This window comes from Oncorhynchus keta, chromosome 9 (assembly GCF_023373465.1).
Source record: "Oncorhynchus keta strain PuntledgeMale-10-30-2019 chromosome 9, Oket_V2, whole genome shotgun sequence".
NCBI classification, from domain to species: domain Eukaryota; kingdom Metazoa; phylum Chordata; class Actinopteri; order Salmoniformes; family Salmonidae; genus Oncorhynchus; species Oncorhynchus keta.
Window position 1 is genome coordinate 25,825,135 of NC_068429.1, and position 13,204 is coordinate 25,838,338.

The 13,204-nt window shown below is 51.1% G+C and overlaps 1 protein-coding gene across 4 annotated transcripts in view; it reads left to right on the forward strand.

Annotated features, from left to right (window-relative positions):
- LOC118371639 (AP-3 complex subunit beta-1) overlaps positions 1 to 13,204 on the forward strand; it is a 100,487-nt gene that overhangs the window by 59,095 nt on the left and 28,188 nt on the right. The window lies entirely within an intron of this gene.

Sequence of the window (13,204 nt, forward strand, 5' to 3'; positions counted from 1 at the left end):
TCTCCCACTCTCACTCTCTGATTCTCCCCCTCTTTCTGATTCTCCCACTCTCTCTCTCTGATTCTCCCAGTCTCTCTTTCTGATTCTCCCCCTCTCTCTGATTCTCTCTCTCTGATTCTCCCCTCTCTCTTTCTGATTCTCCCCCTCTCTTTCTCATTCTCCCCCTCTCTCTTTCTGATTCTCCCCCTCTCTCTTTCTGATTCTCCCCCTCTCTCTGATTCTCTCTCTCTGATTCTCCCCCTTCTCTCTCTGATTCTCCCCCTCTCTCTCTGATTCTCCCCCTCTCTCTGATTCTCTCTCTCTGATTCTCCCCCTCTCTCTTTCTGATTCTCCCCCTCTCTCTTTCTGATTCTCCCCCTCTCTCTTTCTGATTCTCTCTCTGATTCTGCCCCTCTCTCTCTGATTCTCTCTCTTTCTGATTCTCCCCCTCTTTCTGATTCTCTCTCTGATTCTCCCCCTCTTTCTTTCCGATTCTCCCCCCTCTCTCTCTGATTCTCCCCCTCTCTCTGATTCTCCCCCTCTCTCTCTGATTCTCCCCTCTCTCTCTCGGATTCTCCCCCTCTCTCTCGGATTCTCCCCCTCTCTCTCTCGGATTCTCCCCTCTCTCTCTCTCGGATTCTCCCCCCTCTCTCTCTCTCGGATTCTCCCCCTCTCTCGGATTCTCCCCTCTCTCTCTCGGATTCTCCCCCCTCTCTCTCTCGGATTCTCCCCTCTCTCTCTCGGATTCTCCCCCTCTCTCTCTCGGATTCTCCCCTCTCTCTCTCGGATTCTCCCCTCTCTCTCTCTCACGGATTCTCCCCCTCTCTCTCTCGGATTCTCCCCCCCTCTCTCTCTCTCTCTCTCTCGGATTCTCCCCCTCTCTTTATGATTCTCCCCCTCTCTTTATGATTCTCTCTCTGATTCTCCCCCTCTCTCTCTGATTCTCCCCCTCTCTCTCTGATTCTCCCCCTCTCTCTCTGATTCTCACCCTCCCTCTCTCTGATTCTCTCTCTCTCTCTGTTTCTCCCCCTCTCTCTCTGATCTCCCCCCTCTCTCTCTCTGATTCTCCTCTCTCTCTTTGATTCTCTCTCTCTGATTCTCTCTCTCTCTGAGTCTCCCCCTCTCTCTCTCTCTCTTTCTCTGAGTCTCCCCCTCTCTCTCTCTCTCTGATTCTCCCCCTCTCTCCCTCTCTGATTCTCCCCCTCTCTCTCTCTCTCTCTCTCTCTCTCTGATTCTCCCTCTCTCTCTGATTTCCCCCTCTCTCTCTCTGATTCTCCCCTCTCTCTCTCTCTCTCGGATTCTCCCCCTCTCTTTATGATTCTCCCCCTCTCTTTATGATTCTCTCTCTGATTCTCCCCCTCTCTCTCTGATTCTCCCCCTCTCTCTCTGATTCTCCCCCTCTCTCTCTGATTCTCACCCTCCCTCTCTCTGATTCTCTCTCTCTCTCTGTTTCTCCCCCTCTCTCTCTGATTCTCCCCCTCTCTATCTGATTCTCCCCCTCCCTCTCTCTGATTCTCCCCCTCTCTCTCTGATTCTCCCCTCCCTCTCTCTGATTCTCCCTCTCTCTGATTCTCCCCCTCACTCTCTCTGATTCTCCCCTCCTTCTCTCTGATTCTCTCTCTTTCTGATTCTCTCTCTTTCTGATTCTCCCCCTCTTTCTGATTCTCTCTCTGATTCTCCCCCTCTTTCTTTCTGATTCTCCCCCTCTTTCTTTCTGATTCTCCCCCTCTCTCTCTGATTCTCCCCCTCTCTCTCTGATTCTCCCCCTCCCTCTCTCTGATTCTCTCTCTCTCTCTGTTTCTCCCCCTCTCTCTCTGATTCTCCCCCTCTCTCTGATTCTCCCCCTCCCTCACTCTGATTCTCCCACTCTCTCTCTGATTCTCCCCCTCTCTCTTTCTGATTCTCCCCCTCTCTTTCTGATTCTCTCTCTGATTCTGCCCCTCTCTCTCTCTGATTCTCTCTCTTTCTGATTATCTCTCTTTCTGATTCTCCCCCTCTTTCTGATTATCTCTCTTTCTGATTCTCCCCCTCTTTCTTTCTGATTCACCCCTCTCTCTCTCTGATTCTCCCCTTCTCTCTCTGATTCTCTCCCACTCTCACTCTCTGATTCTCCCCCTCTTTCTGATTCTCCCACTCTCTCTCTCTGATTCTCCCAGTCTCTCTTTCTGATTCTCCCCCTCTCTCTGATTCTCTCTCTCTGATTCTCCCCCTCTCTCTTTCTGATTCTCCCCCTCTCTCTTTCTGATTCTCCCCCTCTCTCTTTCTGATTCTCCCCCTCTCTCTTTCTGATTCTCCCCCTCTCTCTGATTCTCTCTCTCTGATTCTCCCCTTCTCTCTCTGATTCTCCCCCTCTCTCTCTGATTCTCCCCCTCTCTCTGATTCTCTCTCTCTGATTCTCCCCCTCTCTCTTTCTGATTCTCCCCCTCTCTCTTTCTGATTCTCCCCCTCTCTCTTTCTGATTCTCTCTCTGATTCTGCCCCTCTCTCTCTGATTCTCTCTCTTTCTGATTCTCCCCCTCTTTCTGATTCTCTCTCTGATTCTCCCCCTCTTTCTTTCCGATTCACCCCCTCTCTCTCTCTGATTCTCCCCCTCTCTCTCTCTGATTCTCCCCCTCTCTCTCTGATTCTCCCCCTCTCTCTCTCGGATTCTCCCCTCTCTCTCTCTCGGATTCTCCCCCTCTCTCTCTCGGATTCTCCCCCTCTCTCTCTCTCGGATTCTCCCCCTCTCTCTCTCTCGGATTCTCCCCCTCTCTCTCTCTCGGATTCTCCCCTCTCTCGGATTCTCCCCCTCTCTCGGATTCTCCCCCTCTCTCTCTCGGATTCTCCCCCTCTCTCTCTCACGGATTCTCCCCCTCTCTCTCTCGGATTCTCCCCCTCTCTCTCTCGGATTCTCCCCCTCTCTCTCTCTCTCTCTCGGATTCTCCCCCTCTCTTTATGATTCTCCCCCTCTCTTTATGATTCTCTCTCTGATTCTCCCCCTCTCTCTCTGATTCTCCCCTCTCTCTCTGATTCTCTCTCTCTCTCTGTTTCTCCCCCTCTCTCTCTCTGTTTCTCCCCCTCTCTCTCTGATCTCCCCCCTCTCTCTCTCTGATTCTCCTCTCTCTCTTTGATTCTCTCTCTCTGATTCTCTCTCTCTCTGAGTCTCCCCCTCTCTCTCTCTCTCTTTCTCTGAGTCTCCCCCTCTCTCTCTCTCTCTGATTCTCCCCCTCTCTCCCTCTCTGATTCTCCCCTCTCTCTCTCTCTCTCTCTCTCTCTCTGATTCTCCCTCTCTCTCTGATTTCCCCCCTCTCTCTCTCGGATTCTCCCCCTCTCTCTCTCTCTCTCTCGGATTCTCCCCCTCTCTTTATGATTCTCCCCCTCTCTTTATGATTCTCTCTCTGATTCTCCCCCTCTCTCTCTGATTCTCCCCTCTCTCTCTGATTCTCCCCCTCTCTCTCTGATTCTCACCCTCCCTCTCTCTGATTTCTCTCTCTCTCTCTGTTTCTCCCCCTCTCTCTCTGATTCTCCCCCTCTCTATCTGATTCTCCCCCTCCCTCTCTCTGATTCTCCCCCTCTCTCTCTGATTCTCCCCTCCCTCTCTCTGATTCTCCCTCTCTCTGATTCTCCCCCTCCCTCTCTCTGATTCTCCCCTCCTTCTCTCTGATTCTCTCTCTTTCTGATTCTCCCCCTCTTTCTGATTCTCTCTCTGATTCTCCCCCTCTTTCTTTCTGATTCTCCCCCTCTTTCTTTCTGATTCTCCCCCTCTCTCTCTGATTCTCCCCCTCTCTCTCTGATTCTCCCCCTCCCTCTCTCTGATTCTCTCTCTCTCTCTGTTTCTCCCCCTCTCTCTCTGATTCTCCCCCTCTCTCTGATTCTCCCCCTCCCTCACTCTGATTCTCCCACTCTCTCTCTGATTCTCCCCCTCTCTCTCTGATTCTCCCTCTCTCTGATTCTCCCCCTCCCTCTCTCTGATTCTCCCCCTCCCTCTCTCTGTTTCTCTCTCTTTCTGATTCTCTCTCTTTTTGATTCTCCCCCTCTTTCTGATTCTCTCTCTGATTCTCTCTCTGATTCTCCCCCTCTTTATTTCTGATTCTCCCCCTCTTTCTTTCTGATTCTCCCCCTCTTTCTGATTCTCCCCCTCATTCTTTCTGATTCTCCCCCTCTTTCTTTCTGATTCTCCCCCTCTTTCTTTCTGATTCACCCCCTCTCCCTTTATGATTCTCTCTCTCTCTCTCTGATTCTCCCCTTCTCTCTCTCTGATTCTCTCTCTCTCTCTGATCTCCCCCCTCTCTCTCTGATTCTCTCTCTCTCTGATCTCCCCCCTCTCTCTCTGATCTCCCCCCTCTCTCTCTGATCTCCCCCCTCTCTCTCTGATCTCCCCCCTCTCTCTCTCTGATTCTCCTCTCTCTCTTTGATTCTCTCTCTCTGATTCTCTCTCTCTCTGAGTCTCCCCCTCTCTCTCTCTCTCTTTCTCTGAGTCTCCCCCTCTCTCTCTCTCTGATTCTCCCCCTCTCTCCCTCTCTGATTCTCCCCCTCTCTCTCTCTCTCTCTCTCTCTGATTCTCCCTCTCTCTCTGATTTCCCCCCTCTCTCTCTCGGATTCTCCCCCTCTCTGATTCTCCCCTCTCTTTATGATTCTCCCCCTCTCTTTATGATTCTCTCTCTGATTCTCCCTCTCTCTCTGATTCTTCTCTCTCTGATTCTCCCCTCTCTCTCTGATTCTCCCCTCTCTCTCTGATTCCCCTCTCTCTCTCTGATTCTCCCCTCCTCTCTCTCTGATTCTCCCCCCTCTCTCTCTGATTCGGATTCTCCCCCTCTCTTTATGATTCTCCCCCTCTCTTTATGATTCTCTCTCTGATTTCCCCCTCTCTCTCTGATTCTCCCCTCTCTCTCTGATTCTCCCCCTCTCTCTCTGATTCTCCCCTCCCTCTCTCTGATTCTCCTCTCTCTCTGATTTCCCCCCTCTCTCTCTGATCTCCCTCTCTCTCTCTGATTCTCCCTCTCTCTCTGATTCTCTCTCTCTGATTCTCTCTCTCTCTGATTCTCCCCCCCCCCTCTCTCTCTTTCTCTGAGTCTCCCCCTCTGATTCTCTCTGATTCTCCCCCTCTCTCCCTCTCTGATTCTCCCCTCTCTCTCTCTGATTCTCTCTCTGATTCTCCCCTCTCTCTGATTTCCCCCTCTCTCTCTGATTCTCTCCTCTCTCTCTCTCTGATTCTCCCCTCTCTTTCTGATTCTCCCCCTCTCTTTTATGATTTCTCTCTCTGATTCTCCCCCTCTCTCTCTGATTCTCCCCCTCTCTCTCTGATTCTCCCCCTCTCTCTCTGATTCTCACCCTCCTCTCTCTCTGATTCTTCTCCCTCTGTTTCTCCCCCTCTCTCTGATTCTCCCCCTCTCTTTCTGATTCTCTCCCTCTCTCTGATTCTCCCCCTCTCTCTCTGATTCTCCCCCCTCTCTCTGATTCTCCCTCTCTCTGATTCTCCCCCTCTCTCTCTGATTCTCCCCCTCTTTCTCTCTGATTCTCTCTCTTTCTGATTCTCTCTCTTTCTGATTCTCCCCCTCTTTCTGATTCTCTCTCTGATTCTCCCCTCTTTCTTTCTGATTCTCCCCCTCTTTCTTTCTGATTCTCCCCTCTTCTCTCTCTCTGATTCTCCCCCTCTCTCTCTGATTCTCCCCTCCCTCTCTCTGATTCTTCTCTCTCTCTGATTCTCCCCCTCTCTCTCTGATTCTCCCCTCTCTCTCTGATTCTCCCCTCTCTCTGATTCTCCCCCCCCTCTCTCTCTGATTCTCCCCTCTCTCTTTCTGATTCTCCCCCTCTTTCTGATTTCTCTCTCTGATTCTCCCCCTCTCTCTCTCTGATTTCTCCCCTGATTATCTCTCTTTCTGATTCTCCCCTCTTTCTGATTATCTCTCTTTCTGATTCTCCCCCTTTCTTTCTGATTCCCCCTCTCTCTCTGATTCTCCCCCTCTCTCTGATTCTCTCCCACTCTCTCTCTCTGATTCTCCCCTCTTTCTGATTCTCCCCTCTCTCTCTCTGATTCTCCCCCTCTCTTTCTGATTCTCCCCCTCTCTCTGATTCTCTCTCTGATTCTCCCCCTCTCTCTCTGATTCTCCCCCTCTCTTTCTGATTCTCCCCCTCTCTCTCTGATTCTCCCCTCTCTCTCTCTGATTCTCCCCTCTCTCTCTCTGATTCTCCCCCTCTCTCTCTGATTCTCCCCCTCTCTCTCTGATTCTCCCCCTCTCTCTGATTCTCTCTCTCTGATTCTCCCCTCTCTCTTTCTGATTCTCCCCCTCTCTCTGATTCTCCCCCCTCTCTCTCTGATTCTCCCCCTCTCTCTGATTCTCTCTCTCTGATTCTCCCCTCTCTGATTCTCTCTCTGATTCTCCCCCTCTTTCTTTCCGATTCTCCCCCTCTCTCTCTGATTCTCCCCCTCTCTCTGATTCTCCCCTCTCTCTCTGATTCTCCCCCTCTCTCTGATTCTCCCCTCTCTCTCTGATTCTCCCCCCTCTCTCTCTGATTCCCCCCTCTCTCTGATTCTCCCCCCTCTCTCTCTGATTCTCCCCCTCTCTCTGATTCTCCCCTCTCTCTCTCTGATTCTCTCTCTGATTCTCTCTCTCTGATTCTCCCCCTCTCTCTCTGATTCTCCCCTCTCTCTCTCTGATTCTCCCCTCTCTCTCTCTGATTCTCCCCCTCTCTTCTCTGATTCTCCCCCTTTCTCTCTCTTTCTCTGATTCTCCCCCTCTCTTTCTGATTCTCCCCCTCTTTATGATTCTCTCTCTGATTCTCTCTCTCTCTGATTCTCCCCCTCTCTCTCTGATCTCTCTCTCTCTCTGTTTCTCCCCCTCTCTCTGATTTCCCCCTCTCTCTCTGATCTCCCCCTCTCTCTCTCTGATTCTCCCTCTCTCTCTGATTCTCTCTCTCCCTCTCTCTCTCTGAGTCTCCCCCTCTCTCCTCTCTCTCTCTGAGTCTCCCCTCTCTCTCTCTCTCTGATTCTCCCCTCTCTCTCTCTGATTCTCCCCTCTCTCTGATCTCTCTCTCTCTCTCTCTGATTCTCCCTCTCTCTCTGATTTCCCCCCTCTCTCTCTGATTCTCCCCTCTCTCTCTCTCTCTGATTCTCCCCTCTCTTTCTGATTCTCTCTCTTCTGATTCTCTCTCTCTGATTCTCCCCCTCTCTCTGATTCTCCCCTCTCTCTCTGATTCTCCCCCTCTCTCTCTGATTCTCCCCCTCCCTCTCTCTGATTCTCTCTCTCTCTCTGTTTCTCCCCCTCTCTCTCTGATTCTCCCCCTCTCTCTCTGATTCTCCCCCTCCCTCTCTCTGATTCTCCCCCTCTCTCTCTGATTCTCCCCTCTCTGATTCTCTCTCTCTGATTCTCCCCCTCTCTCTCTGATTCTCCCCTCCTTCTCTCTGATTCTCTCTCTTTCTGATTCTCCCCCTCTCTGATTCTCTCTCTGATTCTCCCCCTCTTTCTCTGATTCTCCCCCCCTCTCTCTTTCTGATTCTCCCCTCTCTCTCTGATTCTCCCCCCTCTCTCTCTGATTCTCCCCTCCCTCTCTCTGATTCTTCTCTCTCTCTCCCCCTCTCTCTCTGATTCTCTCTCTCTGATTCTCCTCCCTCTCTCTGATTCTCCCCTCTCTCTCTGATTCTCCCCTCTCTCTCTGATTCTCCCCCTCTGATTCTCCCCTCCCTCTCTCTGATTCTCCCCCCCCTCTGTTTCTCTCTCTCTCTGATTCTCCTCTCTGATTCTCCCCTCTTCTCTGATTCTCTCTCTGATTCTCTCTCTGATTCTCCCCCTCTCTCTTTCTGATTCTCCCCCTCTTTCTGATTCTCCCTTTCTCTCTTTCTGATTCTCCCCCTCATTCTTTCTGATTCTCCCCTCTTTCTTTCTGATTCTCCCCTCTTTCTTTCTGATTCTCCCCTCTCCTTTCTGATTCTCTCTCTCTCTCTGATTCTCCCCTTCTCTCTCTCTGATTCTCCTCTCTCTCTGATCTCCCTCTCTCTCTGATTCTCTCTCTCTCTGATTCTCCCCCTCTCTCTCTGATCTCCCCCTCTCTCTCTGATTCTCCCCCTCTCTCTCTGATTCTCCCCCCTCTCTCTCTGATTCTCCTCTCTCTCTGATTCTCTCTCTCTGATTTCTCTCTCTCTCTGATTCTCCCCCCTCTCTCTCTCTTTCTCTGAGTCTCCCCTCTCTCTCTTTCTGATTCTCCCCCCTCTCTCTCTCTGATTCTCCCCCTCTCTCTCTCTCTCTCTCTCTCTCTGATTCTCCCTCTCTCTCTGATTCCCCCTCTCTCTCTGATTCTCCCCTCTCTCTCTCTGATTCTCCCTCTCTCTCTGATTCTCCTCTTTCTGATTCTCTCTCTGATTCTCCCCTCTCTCTCTGATTCCCCCTCTCTCTCTGATTCCCCCCCTCTCTCTCTGATTCTCCCCTCTCTCTCTCTGATTCTCTCTCTCTCTCTGATTCTCCCCTCTCTCTCTGATTCTCCCCCTCTCTCTGATTCTCCCCCTCTCTCTGATTCTCCCCCTCTCTCTCTGATTCTCCCCCTCTCTCTGATTCTCCCTCTCTCTGATTCCCCTCTCCTCTCTGATTCTTCTCTCTGATTCTCTCTGATTCTCTCTCTGATTCTCCCCTCCCTCCTGATTCTCCCCTCTCTCTCTGATTCTCCCCTCTCTCTCTGATTCTCTCTCTCTGATTCTCCCCTCTCTCTCTCTGATTCTTCCTCTCTCTGATTTCCCCCCTCTCTCTCTGATTCTCCCCCCTCTCTCTCTGATTCTCCCCTCTCTCTGATTCTCCCCTCTCTCTCTGATTCTCCCCCCTGATTCTCTCTCTCTGATTCTCCCCCTCTCTCTCTGATTCTCCCCTCCTCTCTCTGATTCTCTCTCTCTGATTCTCTCTCTCTCTGATTCTCCCTCTTTCTGATTCTCCCCCTCTTTCTGATTCTCCCCCCTCTCTCTCTGATTCTCCCCCTCTCTCTTTCTGATTCTCCCCTCTTTCTTTCTGATTTCTCTGATTCTCCTCTCATTCTTCTGATTCTCCCCTCTCTTTCTGATTCTCCCCTCTCTCTCTGATTCTCCCCCTCTCTCTCTGATTTCTCTCCTCTCTCTTCTGATCTCCCCCTCTCTCTTTCTGATTCTGATTCCCCTCTCTTTCTGATCTCCCCCCTCTCTCTGATTCTCCTCTCTCTCTCTGATTCTCTCTGATTCTCTCTCTCTCTGATTCTCCCCTCTCTCTCTCTGATTCTCCCCCTCTCTCTCTCTCTCTCTGATTCTCCCCCTCTCTCTCTGATTCTGATCTCTCTGATTCCCCTCTCTCTCTGATTCTCCCCCCTCTCTCTGATTCTCCCCTCTCTCTGATTCTCCCCTCTCTCTCTCTGATTCTCCCCTCTCTCTCTGATTCTCTCCTCTCTCTCTGATTCTCCCCCTCTCTCTCTGATTCTTCCCTCTCTCTGATTCTCTTCTCTCTCTGATTCTCCCCTCTCTCTCTGATTCTCCCCTCTCTCTCTGTTTCTCCCCCCCTCTCTCTGATTCTCCCCCTCTCTGATTCTCCCCCTCTCTCTCTGATTCTCCCCCTCTCTCTGATTCTCTCCCTCTCTCTCTGATTCTCCCCCTCTCTCTCTGATTCTCTGATTCCCTCTGATTCTCTCTCTGATTCTCTCCCTCTCTCTGATTTTCCCCTCTCTCTCTGATTCTCCTCTCTGATTCTCTCTCTCTGATTCTCCCCCTCTCTCTGATTCTCCCCTCTGATTCTCTGATTCCCCCTCTCTGATTCTCCCCCCTCTCTGATTCTCCCCCTCTGATTTCTCCCCCTCTCTCTGATTCTCTCTCTCTGATTCTCCCCCTCTCTGATTCTCTCTCTGATTCTCTCTGATTCTCCCCCTCTCTTTCTGATTCTCCCCTCTCTCTTTATGATTCTCCCCTCTTTCTGATTCTCCCTCTCTTCTGATTCTCCCCTCTCTTTCTGATCTCCCCCTCTCCCTGATCTCCCTCTCTCTCTGATTCTCCCCCTCTCTCTCTGATCTCTCTCTCTCTGATCTCTCTCTCTCTGATTCTCTCTCTCTCTCTGATCTCCCCCTCTCTCTGATTCTCCCCCTCTCTCTCTGATTCTCCCCCCTCTCTCTCTGATTCCCCCTCTCTCTCTCTGATTCTCCCCTCTCTCTCTGATTCTCTCTCTCTGATCTCTGATTCTCTCTCTGATCTCTCTCTCTCTCTGAGTCTCCCTCTCTCTCTCTGAGTCTCCCCCTCTCCTCTCTCTTTCTCTGAGTCTCCCCCTCTCTCTCTCTCTGATTCTCCCCTCTCTCTCTCTCTCTCTCTCTCTGATTCTCTCTCTCTGATTCTCTCTCTCTCTGATTCTCCCCCCTCCTCTGATTCTCTCTCTCTCTCTCTCGGATTCTCCCCCTCTCTCTCTCAGATTCTCCTCTCTCTCTCTCGGATTCTCCCCCTCTCTCTCTGATTTTCCCCTCTCTCTCTCTGATTTTCCCCCTCTCTCCTCTCTCTCGGATTCTCTCTCTCTCTCTCTGATTCTCCCCTCTCTCTCTGATTCTCCCCTCTCTCTCTCTGATTCTCCCCCTCTCTCTCGGATTCTCCCCCTCTCTTATGATTCTCTCTCTTTCTGATTCTCTCTCTGATTCTCCCCTTCTCTCTCTGATTCTCTCTCCCTCTGATCTCCCCCCTCTCTCTGATTTCCCCCTCTCTCTCTGATCTCCCCCTCTCTCTCTCTGATTCTCTCTCTCTCTCTGATTCTCTCTCTCTGATTCTCTCTCCTCTCTCTCTCTCTCTCTTTCTCTGAGTCTCCCCCCTCTCTCTCTCTGATTCTCCCCCTCTCTCTCTCTGAGTCTCCCCCTCTCTTCTCTGATTCTCCCCCTCTCTCTCTCTGATTCTCCCTCTCTCTCTCTCTCTGATCTCTCCTCTCTCTCTCTCTGATTCTCCTCTCTCTCTCTGATTCTCTCTCTCTCTGAGTCTCCCCCCCTCTCTCTCTTCTCTAAGTCTCCCCCTCTCTCTCTCTGATTCTCCCTCTCTCCCTCTCTCTTCTCTGAGTCTCCCCCCCCCTCTCTCTGATTCTCCCCCTCTCTCTCTGATTCTCCCCCCCTCTCTCTCTGATTCTCCCCCTCTTTCTGATTCTCCCCCTCTCTCTCTGATTCTCTCTCTGATTCTCCCCTCTCTCTGATTCTCCCCTCTCTCTCTGATTCTCCCCCTCTCTCTCTGATTCTCCCCTCTCTCTCTCTGATTCTCTCTGATTCTCTCTCTCTCTGATTCTCCCCCCTCTCTCTCTGATTCTCCCCCTCTCTCCCTCTCTCTCTTCTCTGATTCTCCCCCCTCTCTCTCTGATTCTCCCCCTCTCTCTCTGATTCCCTCCTCTCTCTCTGATTCTCCCCCCTCTCTCTGATTCTCCCCCTCTCTCTCTGATTCTCTCTCTGATTCTCCCCCTCATTCTGATTCTCCCCCTCACTCTCTGATTCTCCCCCCCTTTCTGATTCTCCCACTCTCACTCTCTGATTCTCCCCCTCTTTCTGATTCTCCCCTCTCTCTCTCTGATTCTCCCCCCTCTCTCTCTGATTCTCCCCCCTCTCTGATTCCCTCTCTCTGATTCTCCCCCTCTCTCTTTCTGATTCTCCCCCTCTCTCTGATTCTGATTCCCCTCTCTCTTTCTGATTCTCCCCTCTCTTTCTGATTCTCCCCCCTCTCTTTCTGATTCTCTCTCTGATTCTGCCCTCTCTCTCTGATTCTCTCTCTTTCTGATTCTCCCCTCTCTCTTTCTGATTCTCTCTCTGATTCTGCCCCTCTCTCTGATTCAGCCCCTCTCTCTGATTCTCTCCTTCTCTCTCTGATTCTCCCCATCTCTCTCTCTGATTCTCCCCCTCTCTCTCTCGGATTCTCCCCCTCTCTCTCTCGGATTCTCCCCCTCTCTCTCTCTCGGATTCTCCCCCTCTCTCTCTCTGATTCTCCCCCTCTCTCTGATTCTTCTCTCTCTGAATCTCCCCCTCTCTCTCTGATTCTCCCCCTCTCTCTGATTCTCCCCCTCCCTCTCTCTGATTCTCTCTCTCTCTGTTTCTCCCCCTCTCTCTCTGATTCTCCCCCTCTCTCTCTGATTCTCCCCCTCTCTCTCTGATTTTCCCCCTCTCACTCTGATTCTACCCCTCTCTCACTCTGATTCTACCCCTCTCTCACTCTGATTCTCCCCCTCCCTCTCTCTGATTCTCCCCCTCCCTCTCTCTGATTCTCCCCCTCCCTCTCTCTGATTCTCTCTCTTTCTGATTCTCTCTCTTTCTGATTCTCCCCCTCTTTCTGATTCTCTCTCTGATTCTCCCCCTCTTTCTTTCTGATTCATCCCCTCTCCCTTTATGATTCTCTCTCTCTCTGATTCTCCCCTTCTCTCTCTGATTCTCTCTCTCGCTCTGATCTCCCCTCTCTCTCTGATCTCCCCCCTCTCTCTCTGATCTCCCCCTCTCTCTCTGATCTCCCCCCCTCTGATCTCCCCCTCTCTCTGATCTCCCCCTCTCTCTGATCTCCCCCCTCTCTCTCTGATCCTCTCTCTCTCTGAGTCTCCCCCTCTCTCTCTCTGATTCTCCCCCTCTCTCTCTCTCTGATTCTCCCCCTCTCTCTCTGATTCTCCCCCTCTCTCTCTGATTCTCCCCTCTCTCTCTCTCTCTCTCTCTCTCTGATTCCCTCTCTTTCTGCACTGACATTTTAATTGTTACACACTTTGCTCCTACGACCTATGCATCTCTCCGTCTTTTCTCTCCCTCTTTCTCTCTTCTCTTTTTCTCTCTCTCTCTCACTCCGCCTGTTAAGAAGGGTTTCTTCTTTGCCACCAAGCATCTATCAGAGATGATCTGAGAAGATACGCCCTCTAACATCATTGTTTTTCACTATTATGCCTTCTCACACACTCCTCCATTTGTGGATCCCGCAGTAAGCAGAGTGGAATTTTATGGTTCTTTATGAGAAGTGAACAGGGCTGTGGTTGGTTAGGAGGGCATGGAGAGACAGAGAGGGCCTGTTGTATTGTATATGTGACGATGCACGTCCTAATATTCTGAATCGCCGTTTGACAAGCCTGGCCTAGTGGTAGGAGGTAGAGTCAATGGAGTGTATCTATCGGTTGTGACACGACATGTCTCATGGCTGGCCCATGTAGATCATACAGACCCTCCAGATGTATATACACACAGCAGCCTGAGAAATAGAATATAATTTTATGCACATAGCAGACGTGTTCAGGAATATCATGTTACTGCATTGTAGAAACACTGTCAGT